Source organism: Harpia harpyja, chromosome 19, assembly GCF_026419915.1.
Source record: "Harpia harpyja isolate bHarHar1 chromosome 19, bHarHar1 primary haplotype, whole genome shotgun sequence".
In the NCBI taxonomy this organism is placed as follows: domain Eukaryota; kingdom Metazoa; phylum Chordata; class Aves; order Accipitriformes; family Accipitridae; genus Harpia; species Harpia harpyja.
In genome coordinates, this window is record NC_068958.1 from 22,060,062 (window position 1) to 22,072,975 (window position 12,914).

Here is a 12,914-nt window from a genome sequence, read left to right on the forward strand (position 1 = left end):
GACTGTGCAAATTCCTAAAAGTGCTTGATTTTTTTAAAAAAAGTATTAGTTATTTCCAGATGGTGTGACTTACCTTGTATTGCCAGACACTACCTTCTGTGGCATCTAACTAGAGATGAGTAAAAAATTTTCAGACTCTATGTGAATAGATGATTTCAGTGTGTCTATGCTAAATGTGATGAGTGCTCTGATATGAGAAATGTTCTTCTCATTAACGGTGCTGTAATTAGAACATATTGACGTTTTGCCATGACATTCTTCAGTTGTCACTTTCTTATTCAGCCTACTAGTGATCTTTTTAAAGCCCAGAATCCTGCTTATCCCTAGGCTGAAAGGAGAAATCCAGTAATAGCCACTTAAGGAAGATTTGCTTTTATTAGAAACCTATAAATGGGTAACCTACTGTACACAAGTGAATAGTGGAATAGTTTGAAGATGAAATCATGCTGCAATAAAAAGGTCTCTAGCTGTGACCTATATGATTAAACAATGCATGTTACATGCAGAAAGTTTGCAGACAGTGTACTGAGTGAATTTTTAATTTACTTGTTTTAATGTGGGTGAATGGCAAATATTTGATTAAAAAAAGTTTACAGTGTGAAAACAGTAACAAGTATGTACACGCAGACATTTAAGTGTTCTTTGAATGTCTTTGTTTATAGTATATGTGTATACGTACATGTAGCTATGTAGCCTGCAGGCCCAGTGCCTGCTCAGCCTGCCATGGTTACTGATTTCCATGGGACAGTCTGTACGAGGGTTTTGTATGGCTGAGTGGCATTTTCTCAGGCACAGCACCTCATTTAAAAAAAAAAAAAAAGCTTATCTTGCCATGCTGTAATGCTTGTTGATGTAATCTGATAAGGTGTTGTATCACAAATGCTGTGTGATAGAGAGAATCACTGCTCTGGAGTTTGGAGCTGGACAGTGTGCTGCTGTAAAGAGAAGCGCTGCTTAATGCCAGCTGAGGAACTGGGGAATCCGATACTAAACCTGTATGCGCATAATTCTGCCAGTCTAAATTATGCTGAGGGATGTCAATATAAAATCTGCATTTCTGCACAAAGAGTCAGATGGTGGGGCAGAAGCCTGGAGTCTGGCCTGTTGTTGCTCACGTGGTATCTTCCATCCATTATTAATTGTTGCTGTTCATTAATTGGTGTGGTTTCTTGAAGGAAAAATTAATCAGGAGATTCTTGAATCATTTTGACAGGCAGAAGATGAAGAAATTTACTTGCATTTAGCAATATTCCTTTTGGTTCGCTGGGTTTAACTTTTCAACCTTTGCATAGTAAGAGGGCGATGCCATTCCACATAGCAGATTCATTTAGCACAAAGTGCTTTAAAAAGCAGCTGCATCAGTCTAGCAAACGAGTTGTTGCTTAGTACAAATTTGTCCAGCTTAATTTTTGCCTGCTGACACTTTAAAGACACAGGCTGAGGGCTTTTTTTAAGCTGCCTATCTAATTTATACTTGTAAGCCAAGACTTTTCAATGGTGGCTAGCTGTTACGGAGCTTCAAATTTGGGTCTTCTGCTTGCTACGTTTTAAAGGGACCTGATTTTTCTGAAAACAAGAGCCAAGAGCTTCCTAGGGCCATTCCAAAGGGCCTCAAAATTACCAGACTGAAAACTTGGGATGTACCTTCTAGTAACAGTAATGGTATAAATAACTAACGATGCCCGGGCTCGCTATGTGCAGGATGTTGCCTTCCAGAGGAGTGCAGCACTTGACCCTGCTGTGTATGCAGGGTTATAAGATGGTACCGAACACATCAGCGGCTGTTAAGCTAAATCTGCCAGTAGTCCTTACGCTCACCGGGCTGGAGCGAAGGGGAAGGATGTTTGTGGACTTTCCTTCCAAGAGGCGAGGCTGCTGGGTGTCCAGCGACAAGGAGCCTGTTCGAGGTCCTGGGCTGGGCTGGGCTGCATCTCCGGCTTGCGCTGGTGACGATGAGCAGCCTGGCAGGCTCTTCAGGGAGCCCTCGAGTAAATTGTCTGCTGGAACGGGTGGTACCAATGAAACGTCAGTCTGTATGGGGAGTCTTTGCTGAGCTCTGTTTTCGATTCTTACACACGCGCGCTGTTCTTACGGGTGTGGGTCAGCGTGTGGCTCAAGGCTGTGTGGACCAAAGAGGTGAATTTTGCCCATAATTAGGTTTTCTTTAAACATCAGCTAGCAAGCTAGTGCTAGTCTTCATATGATTCATGTAATCCTTTTTATAAACTAAGTTCTTTGCTGCACAGACTATATATATGAATGAATGGCAGGCAGCATTGGGTTTGTTTTCTTTCCTCTCGTCAAATTAGCCTAACGGGCTTTACAAACACTTTTTAGGACAACCACATGCACAGATGCTCAGAAATGTCTTTTCCTCTGAAGATCATTTTCTTCTCTTCACATGAATGCATGTTCTTCAAACAAAGCACATATGACGTACACTAAATGTTTTTCTGTGGTACCACTTCTGTCTCTCCCCAGTGTTTATGCAAACATCATAAATGTGCAGGGATATACTTCATGCAGTTGCAGCCAGCAGCAGCAGCAGCAGTCTGTGCCCCAAGGCATCTGTGAAGTCTGAACTTACAAGGAGTCAAAGGAGGGTTTGGGATCTGGCTCTCTGCTCCAGCGCAGCACTGCAGGGAGATGGGGTCATCGGCACGAGCACTCCACAGCTTTTCCCTCGCCTCTCACAACAGGGGTTTAAGTGAACCGTCCCTTAAGTGTGCTTCAGCTTCTGTGCTTTGTCTGCGGGGATGAAACAGTTGCCCGATTTAAGTCTGCCCATTCTTAACTGCTGAGAGGAGCTTTCTAAAGATGACAGAGAGTCAGCCCCAGCTTCTTGCTGAGGAGCGGAGCCATGTAAGGATTTGCATTCCTCCCACTAGCTTGGAAACTCTGATATTTGGCTTTACCAGTAGAGGAGAGGCGTATCAGGGAGAATTGTTTTCCTGGGCAAGTGGGTTGTAGGTAAGGCGGCAGAGACCATGATCATAATAATTAAGATTAATTAAGCATAGCTGAGAAGGGATTGAAAGAAATAAAGCACATGCCTCATTAGCCCACAGAATTTATTGTTGGAGGCTGTTATAAAGACCAGTGACATTGTTTCTAAAACAGGTTGAATTTAATATGAAGTTCTTCACAATTTTAATTGCATTGCGAGAATACCTCGGATGCGCTGCGTCAGAGAAGGGTGCTGTTGAGCCAGGGGATCCCCAGATGAGAAATAATGCAGCCAGTTCTTGCCCTGGGCAGTTTTCTGGCTGCAGGGAGGCTGCTGTGGACATGCGTCCCTGGAAATGCAAGAAGTCATAACCAAGAAGGAGCTGGGAGGGTGGACCATTGCGCTCGGCTGGTGGCCTTCGAGGGCTGTGCGGTGGGTGGCCATGTGGAAGAAGGTCTTGTAGGGCAGGAAAAAGAATTGGAAAAATAGGATTTCCACTCTGCCCCACTCAGCAGGAGCTTCAGCAGCTCATGCTGCTCGTTCTGGTGTGGGAAAAGGATAAGGAGAGGACAAAAGAAGTATTTCACTCAATACTATCACAGGTCTGACCGATAATGCCCAAGGTCCTCATTCACGTCCTGCACTGCCCGGGGCGGTGCAATGCAGTAATATCTTCTGAGCCTGCATACGTGCCCATCTTCTGTCCAGCCACCGCCATAACGCTGGGTGACAGTAGCACCAATAATGTTAATGATAGAAGCTGCCAGCCTCTCCAGCAGGTGTTGATGATGGATGGCATAAATGAAATCATATTTGAAGTGTGGGCAGCCAGCTGTAAAGTCATCGAACAGGAAAGGTCATGCAAGTAATTTACACCAGAAGTTCTCTGCTCTCAAAGCCATAAGCACAGAATAAATATGTGCAAGCAAGCAGAGAGGGATATTTTTTTGTCTGAGGCTGAATCTCTGAGACGTGAGCCATATATCCCCTGTATATCCCCTTCACAATTCCCTTCATTGCTGTTGCTCTGTGGGGAGCTCAGGGAGTAACAAGCCTTTGGCATAGTTTGGTCTTGATGACATGATGAAGCTCTTGTCTGAAATGGGATAGAAAGGGGCTGGAGATGGGCAGCCCCAGAGCTCGTGCAGCTCCTCGGCTGCTGCCTCTGGGCTTGAGCTTCTGAAGGTGCCTGAAGAAGTGTGCTGCCCACCTTTTGCTCCATGCCAATAGGATTTAGGTGCTTAATTTCTTCTTTAGATGTAGACAAATGTGGAAACAAGGGGGGCGGTTTAAGATGGTTTTGCCTCTTTGCTGGAGGTGCCCCGCAGCACCGCACAGCCTCCGCGTGGGAGACCGGCCACTGGGAGGGGATAACCGTGTTTTCCAACACTTTCCACATACTTATACACCGATGATCTTCAAAAATGCCTCTTTAATCCAGTCACTTCTAGGGGCACAGGGAGGACCGGGCTGGGCACACTGGCTGTGCCGGCTGTGGCTCCTGCTGGTCCCTGAATTGCTGGGGAAGGCTGGAGAGAGTGTGTGTGTTTGGGGGGGGTGAGTATGGGGAAGCTGCTGGTTATTTTGGGAGGTGCAAGAGGGGAGCAAACAGCCCAGCTTTCATTTTCCAGCCAGCTGGTGCTGATTCAGGATGTTTTTTGCAGCGACAATTGCGTGGAGCTGAGCCACCGAGGGCTTGCTTACATGTTCTGGCTGCAGTTATATGTGCAGCAGCATTTTACCTCCCTCATCGTCTTATTTCTCACTGCGTGGGACACTGGTGGTGCTTTTAGGAGAAGCAATAAAATGGCAGGAGGGTAAGAGAAAGCCAAGACCTCCAAGTTGGATTTTCTTCTTCTTTTCCCCAGTCCAGTGAGATCACATGCTTTGCTCTAACTATTTCCAGACCCCTCTTCAGCACTTGCTGGACTAAGCATGAGCCTTTGACACATCCCCATGTGATGGGAAATGCACAAGAATGACACAAACTTTTATAAATATTCTTTGATGATTCTTTTTTTTTTCCTATTAAACTAAAACCAGAGCTCCATGCATTGTTCACGCTGTTAGGTCCAATTACACGCAACGGATAAGACAGCCTTTATGAAATGCTTTCTCAGGTTCTGGTCTTCCTCCATGGCCCTTTCTACGAACAGGCAACATTACAGAAAGATGCTTTACTTTCCCATAGGACGACAACAAACGCAGTTTTTGGTGGACCCAATTTCAGGCGTGGTCCCCCCCCCCCTTCCTTTCCCTGTCTCTGACCTCCTTGATGCCATTTGCAGAGTTCTTCCTACGTGGCACTGCTGAGGGATTAAGCACCGCCAGCGGCAGGGATGGCAGGCGTGGGAGATGGGAGGTTTGTCCCTGCTCTGCCCGCAGCCGCGGGGTGACCTTGTGCTTCGCTCGCCCGTCTGCAGCTCACGCAGGAAACCGCAGCCCTGGGAGAGCTGCCCCGAGCAGCGGAGCAGAGGGGCCCTACGCTTGCAAGAGGGTTATCTTCTGATTTTGCATACAACTGGTTTGGACTCATTTATCAGGCCATCTGCCTTATTTTCTGTTTGCCGGCCGTGGTGCTTGCTCCTTCCACCCGGATCCTGCCACCGCAGGGGGTGCGTTGGCACACTGCTCAGTCCTGAGCCTGAAGTCAGTCTGAAGAAGCCCAGTGACTCCCTTTCCCTGTCCGTAAGGTGGGCATAACAGCTGGAAAGGGACTAGAACACAGCAATGTAGGTGATGTCTTCTGAACATTGGGGTGCAGCCTCGTTCAAGCCTGTATCTGCATCCTGCTAGCTCTGTTTTGTGCTATATGCAGCATCTCTCAGTGTACACCAGCATCCAAAAGCCTGTGGTACATGAAAGGGCAATGCAGGTGGTGCTGGGACCAGTGAGTCCAGACCTGCATGGAAACACCCCCGCTGCCACTTGCAGCACAGGGAGAGTCCGGAGCACAGCCTGGGGAGCTCACATCCCAAGCAAAACCCCTTTGAATTGTAAACAAATCTCTTCCACCCAAATAAATAAATATTTCTGGCATCAAAAAAAAAAAAAAAAGAGAGATACACCTCACCTAGCTCCTGTTGCTATTTTTTCAGTTGCTACACAAACAGTTTTATTTCTGGCCTGCACCGCATGCCAGGTCCCAGCCTGCTGCAATGTAATCTCGTGTTATTGGTTTAAGCACGCTGGGGCGGATACGGCGGTTTCAGAGCAAAGCCCTTCCAGCACGGCCCCCGGCAGCTGCTCGGCCTGACCCTGGGCACTTTTAGCCTGTTGCTCGGTGGCCCAAGTGTTTTTCCACCATCCGCAGAAACCCAGATAAAGCCCTGTCAGCACCCCGCTGCCGCCAGCACCCGTGCGGGAAGGCGAAGGGGAGAGGTGAGGGCTGAACCGGCGGGGTGGGAGGCTCAAGGTGAGCCACCGCCAGCCTCTTGTATTGCCCCCCCAGCCCCTGACCTCGGCCGTGCCCAGAGCGGGGGCTGCGGGGGTCCCTGCACCCCGGCTGCGGCTCTTCGCACCGGTGCCGACCCTCAGCTCTTTGGCCGCTCTGTGCTTTACGCTGAGGCATCGCTCACAACCCCTCTCGGCCGCCTTTTCGTGGGGTTCAGGAGACCACACAATTTTTATCTTCTCGTGGGTTGCATTCCCCTTTCCCCCCTCCCTGCAGGGAGGGCAGGCAGCGCTCGTGGCTGCCTGGGGTTCAGTGAGGTCCAGCTGCTGATTATTGGGAATTAATGGTATTAATTGCTATGGAAGAAGCTTCCCTCCAGCAGTGCTAGTCCTCCCTCCTACCAGGGAGTAACTGCTGCTGTGGAGGGGTGAGGACTGAGTCTCCGCTTGCCCTGCAGCTGATCCCTGCGAGCCCTTCAGCGCTTCGCTTTGGGCTCTGCTCGCAGGTAAGCTGGGCTCCCAGCAGCGAGCCTTCTGCAGGTGAAAGTCAAGCAGCGGGGTGTAGAAAGCTGTTCCATTTGGGATGCGTAACTGCCCAGGTTTGTACGGAAACCTGCAGAGAGCAGTCGCTGTCATGTATGTGGGGCATTTTTAGGTTATAGCTAGCTAGCACCGCCTTTGTTTGCTGTACAAGGCACCTGGAGAGGCTGTGTCAAAAAACACAGAGGGCAAACTCTGCCCTGAGGACCCTGCGCTCCTGTTAGAGCGACCGCTGGGCTGAGAGGCAGCCACGGGAGCAGAAAGAGCCACCCCAGTGTGGCCATCCTGTTAGCAGGGGCTGGGCTGAACTGGGAGCATCTGCGGGGTCCCCACTGGCACACGGTGCCTGCCCTGACATAGAGACACTGGTGAAAATCATCTCCTCCAGCTCACGCAGGTTCTTCAGGCCAGGCCAGGGAAGACTGCAAGTGGTGGCACATGGGCTGCATATGTCCCTCTGGATTAGGGCCAGCCCAGGAGCTATTTATGCTAATGAAGCTAATCTCTGTAATCTTGTCACACAAATGCCTCTTCTCTGCTGGCAGACCGGCGGGGATTTGGGTTATATGTGGATGCCAGCAGATGTAAGTGCACTGGGAGGTGGCACGGAGAGGAGGCACATCTGCAGCTCGTGGGGGCCCTGCCAGGCTGCATTCGGCTCGCGTGAAGACCCCTCTCCTGCGCTCTGCTCCGGGGTCTTGCCCCGTCGTCCCTCCGCAGTGCAGGGTGAGCTGCTGTCCTGGGAAAATGTACCTCAGGATGCTCGGTTTAAAAGCAAGCCCCTTTGCCCCAGCCCAGTGCCTGTAACCCCTGCGTGCCGCCGTTCCTCTGGCCTTGCGCCCGTCCCGTGTCCTTTTCCAGGTTATGCCATGTTTTTCACCCATCCTGCTGCTACCCCCAAGGCGATCGCCAAGTTTCTGGGCGATCCTGCAGCGCGTCTTCCCGTGGCTCACCTGCCCTTGGCCGATGGGTTCAGGCTGGGGCAAGACTGGGGAGACTGTCGGTCCATCTCTGGGTCTGGTTTAGCTTATTTCCTTCTGTCGGGCCTCTGGCAATCTTTGCAGGTCACAAATATTGCTGGCTGGGCCCCTGCGAGGGGTCTCTGTGCCGTGCAGGAGCACACGGTTGCTTCTGACCTTAGAAGTCTGACCCGCTCCAATGCCACCTCTTGCTGACAAGGAGCTGAGTCTGTTCAAGTTCATCCGAGTTATTTTGCACTCAGAGAAGCCTCTGGGCTCCCTATCTCTGCTCCAGAGCTGCCCATTAAATTGCATATAGCGATGAGTGATGTGGAGGCATGAGGCAGGATCTGCCTTCCCGCCTGTCATCGAGGTGGCGGGCAGCGAAGCAGACAGCTCTGTCCTACAAAACATGACACGTTTGCCTGGAGACCCCCAGGGACCACGGTGGCTGTGCACAGACCCAGGAGCTGCAGAGAACTGGGTGCCTCTCTGATGGGATCCCTGGCACACGAGGGACCCATTTTTAATCAAACGATCAGAGGCTCTCTGATCGCTGAGCTGAAATCCCGTCCTCTCTCCATAGTGGCATTGCTGTGGATTTTCTTAGAAAATAAATAAAATAAATCTGCATTTAGAAAAAGTGATGCAAGGGCGAGACATGAGATGCTGATTGCTCCTTACTCCAAGGCCACGGGTTTGCTCTGCTGCTCAGATGTGCCTTAGGCAAGAACTAATATTTGCTTGCAAGCTCAGTTTTCCCTCGTGTGGGATCTGTGGTTTTGCTTGTCAGTTGGACTACATCCCTTTCAAAGCAAATTATTTTAGAAGATCTATATTTCTATATTTCTGAGTAGCGGTTTTTGTGACTGTAAGTTAAGGAAGTACATTTGGCATCATCTTGTGGGCAATGAATCAGGATACAGTTTCCAGGTGGAAAAGTCACCCTGTGTTGAGAAAAGCAGCGTAACGGGTCAGGGCTGGGGGCTTTTATGTATTTTTAATGTGCTCTTCCCTTGGGCTGAATGCTCCCTGAGGCAGTGGGGACGCTGCCCGAGGTGGACTCGTGTAAGATGCACCCATGGCACGATGGTCTGTCCCGTGGGTCTCGCTGAGTGCTGGTCCGGAGTCCAGCGACCGTGGGGTGTGCGTCCTCCCCTGCGCTGTGTCTAGGGGTGGCCGGCTGGCCAGGGAAGGGGGAGGAAAATCCTCGTATGCGTCAGTCAGACAGATATAATCCTGACCAATATTTCCTGACATGTCTTGCAATTATGGGCTCTGTGTGTCAGCTAGAGTATGTCCAGCGGGAAGGGTTTGCGGAGCCGTCCCGCTCAGGTATGCGAGCAACGCCGGAGCCTGCCGGGTGCTAATCTGCCGAGGGGAAGCCCAGCCCTGGAGCTGCTGCCTCGTCCCACCATGTGCCAAGGGGCCTTTCTCCTTCTCCTGCCACAGCAGGGTGGTGCCAGTGGGGAATATCCCTGTCAAGGGACTGATATTGCCAGCCAGAAACATCCCCTGCTCTGACAGGGTTGGGAGAGGGTCACCATCTAAATGCTGTTGCTCAGGCTGGTCTCGAGACAAGCAAATGAAGGGTGAAATGGAAAAAAAATTCATGGTTACTTTTTGGGTAATAAATCCAGGTTATAATAGCTCCTTTCATCCTAAAGGATCCCACAGTGCTTTATAAATAGATATGCAAACCATGCACAAGGATCACTTCCAAGCACTGAGATGCAGCCGCTTCCTGGGAGAGCGGAGCAGCTGGTCGGAGCAGAGCTGGAGCTCCTGGAGCGATGGAGCCTGGTGCAAAGCAACTCGGAGAGCTGGGCTGGCTGCTCAGAGCACAGCAGGGCAGCAGCTCCTCGCATCCCACCATGTCTGCACGGAGCTCGTCTCCCTTGCCGACATAGAGAACTACACTACACTCCCTTTGCATGGCAAAAAACTTGCAGTGTCATACTTCCAGTGCTACCTCCCATCCTTATTCCAATCCTCCTCTTGCTTTATGAATGACATTAACAGCTGTAATGGGGATTAACAATATCTTTCCAATTCAATTACCCCTATCTTAAAAGCATGCGGGATTATTTAAAGGTATTACCATTTTTTAAGTGGGATAGCTTTTCACAAGCCTTGTGCTCATATAAATCTACCCAGAGAGAACAGGATGCATACAGCCTTAATGATCATTACCCTAATCTTCATGGTCTATTTTTCCTGGTAACTCTCTTATAATCAAATAACAATCTAGTTTATTACTTGCCAGGGAAAGTGCGTTAGCAGATCAGCCACTTGTGTCATGTAGATGTAAAGGCTGAGCCTGCTGCTGGCCATTGCTTTTTTCTCTAATGGAGTTGGGAGTGGAAGGAGGGAAAAATCGCTTCCCCTTCACATCCAGATGAATTTTTTCGTGGCTGAGGAGTGGAGGCCACTGCTGCTAGGTTTGGTGTTCGTAGGGGGTTGTTTGTTTGTTTGGTGTTTGTTGTCGTTGTTTGGTGTTTGGGGGGGTTAATTTGTTTTGGTTTTTTGTTTTGGGGAGGGTTTTTTGGGTTGTGTTTTTTTTTTCTTTTTAAACGGCAAAGGCTGAAGCAGCCAGATCTGGTGGGCTGTGCAGAAGAGGTTGCTCCTGTGGTGGGCCCCGTATGGTGGTTCTTCCTCTGCTGTGCAAAGCTGCGTGATGTGCTGGGAGGGGAGTGGGTGGATGGCAGGGGATCTGGCTGCGCTCCACACTTGCATCCCTCTGCCTCTGAAAGATCACAGGGGAGATGGATACCTCCGTGCTTCTGGGCCACATTTTAATCGGTTAATGGAGAACCTGGAAATAGGTCCCCAAATCTGAGGACTAGCCTGTTTCTAGCCCATCTGCAGGATTAGGAGAAAGCGTTTGGCTGTGAATATGTGTGCCAGCGGCTGGGTGCTGCTCACCTCGGTGCTTCCACGTCCAGCCCAGACGGTCTGCAAAGCGTTTGGCAGGTCCTGCACAATAAATCACGGTGTTGGCCTCCTTCCTAGTAGGCCTGGGGAGCTGCCCTGGGAAGGGATGAACAGGGCGGCTTTGCAGCCCGGAGAGACTTTCTCTTGTCCTGGGATGGGGGGAGAGACGCTGGGGGAGAGCAACCTGCCACGCAGCACACCGGGACGGGGTTCCCTTTTTTTTTGGGGGGGGGAACACACGAGTCGGGGGTACATCTGGGTCCCACCCTGCCCCGGGGCTGCGAAGGGACGGGGACCCCAAACCTGCCGGCTGCCTCCCGGGAGGGCTCCGTCCCGCGGTCCACGCACCTTGCAAAACGTTCGCCCCCGTACGGGGGTGGTGATGGGGGGAGCGCAGGGACGGAGAAGCGGCCGGACCCCCCCAGCCTCAACCCCCCGGGGGCGGACCGCGGCCCCGCCGGGCTCCGCGGGGGCCGGGGGCCACCTCGTGGCGGCGGCGGGACGCGGTTCGGAGGGATGAGGTTTGCAATCTGCTGGGTGTCCTCGCTTCAACAACCCCCCCAGGGGTCACCCCCCCCCCCCCGGGGTCACTCCCCCCAGGCTGGACAAGCACACCGGGTGCCCCGGCTTTTTGGGGGGGGGGACGAGGGCTGCCCTGGCCGGGACCTCTATGGGAGCGGGGAGCCCTCCCCTCCCGTCGGATGAGTAAATGGAGGAGGTTTCCATGGGAAACTTGGGACCCCAAAGTGTGCCTCCGCGGGAGTGGTGTTTATCTTTGAAATAGCTGCGGGGTCGGGTTACAAAGCAAATATGAGCGAAGCGAAAGGAAACGGAGTAGCGAAATGGGTCAATCGCTTTCCTTTGACCAGATTCCTCTGTAAAGAAAAACTGGGGCTTAAAGGCTCATTTCCCCAGACGTGCCGAGACGAGCCCAAGTAAGGGGAGGCAAATGGTGGGAAAACCCCACAGAGTGTGCTGGCAGCTTTAAAGCATCTTTGATCTGTGATCCGTTGTTACAGGGTACATTGGATCTAACTCTGAGCCCCCCCAAAGTCCCTTGTTAATTGGGGTGAAGGACGCAGGATCAGGTTCTGGGAGGTGCTGCGAGTCCCAGAATTAATCCACTTTCCCAGTAGGAAATTTTCCTGCTGCAAACGCTTACGCCGCGATGTGCCGGGAGCAGGCGAAGGCCTCCCGCTGCTCCGCGGCTTTCGCGGGGGAAACTCGGGACCCGCAGCAAGAGGCACAGGCAACTCGACAAGAGTTTTATTTATAAAGCCGCCAGCGCCTGGTGTAGGTTTACTCACTCTCCCATCTGGTGACTATCGCTGCCACCTCCCGACAGACGCTCTGTCTCTTGCTGCTAATGACGTACTTTGATTAGCTGGATCCGCTGCTTCACCCAGCTATTGATCAGTCACTAGTTAAAAACTGGCTTTTGAAAAGCGTGAGCTGGCTTTTTTAACAGGTGGGGTGGTTTTATTGGCTTGACTAAAAAATCCGAGAGGATGTTATTGATCGTAGGAGGTGCTGGGATGGCAGACAAGGACTAGATGCCTTCTGCTCCGGTGCAGGCAGCTCTGCCTGTGTGTAGGGACCGGCAGAGATGATGGCTTGCTCTTCTCTGTCCTGCCCTTCTCTGTCCTGCCCCTTTCAGGCTCTGGATTCCGCTTTCTTCTGGTGGCAGCTGCTTGTTGAGGACTTGGTGTGGGTCTTGTGTACCGTGGGCCTGGCGTTCCCTCTCCTGAATGCCGTGGTCATTTTATTTTGCTATCGCTTTCCTTTAGTTGCAAACAGAACAGGGAAGTCCCACTTCCATGCCTTGCTCTGTCCTTGTGACACCAGTGAAACTGCTGACATGAGTGCAGATGGAGATGGTGGTTTCTCACCAGGACCCTCCGTCAGGGCATCTCAGAGGGGCTTCCAGAGCTCTTTGTGGTTCACAGGGAGACTGGAGCCCATGCGTGGCTTGGGGCTGGGGCTGCCTGGCGTTTCGCAGCCCCGTGGACACGGCTGCCCGATCCGCAGGGCCTGGGAGCGTGTCCTGCCCCTCGCTGCCCCGGTGGCATGTCAGCCCCTCGGCTGTGCCACGCAGGGTGGGCTTGTGTGTGGGGCTGGACGCGTACCGCCCGCCAAAAAGC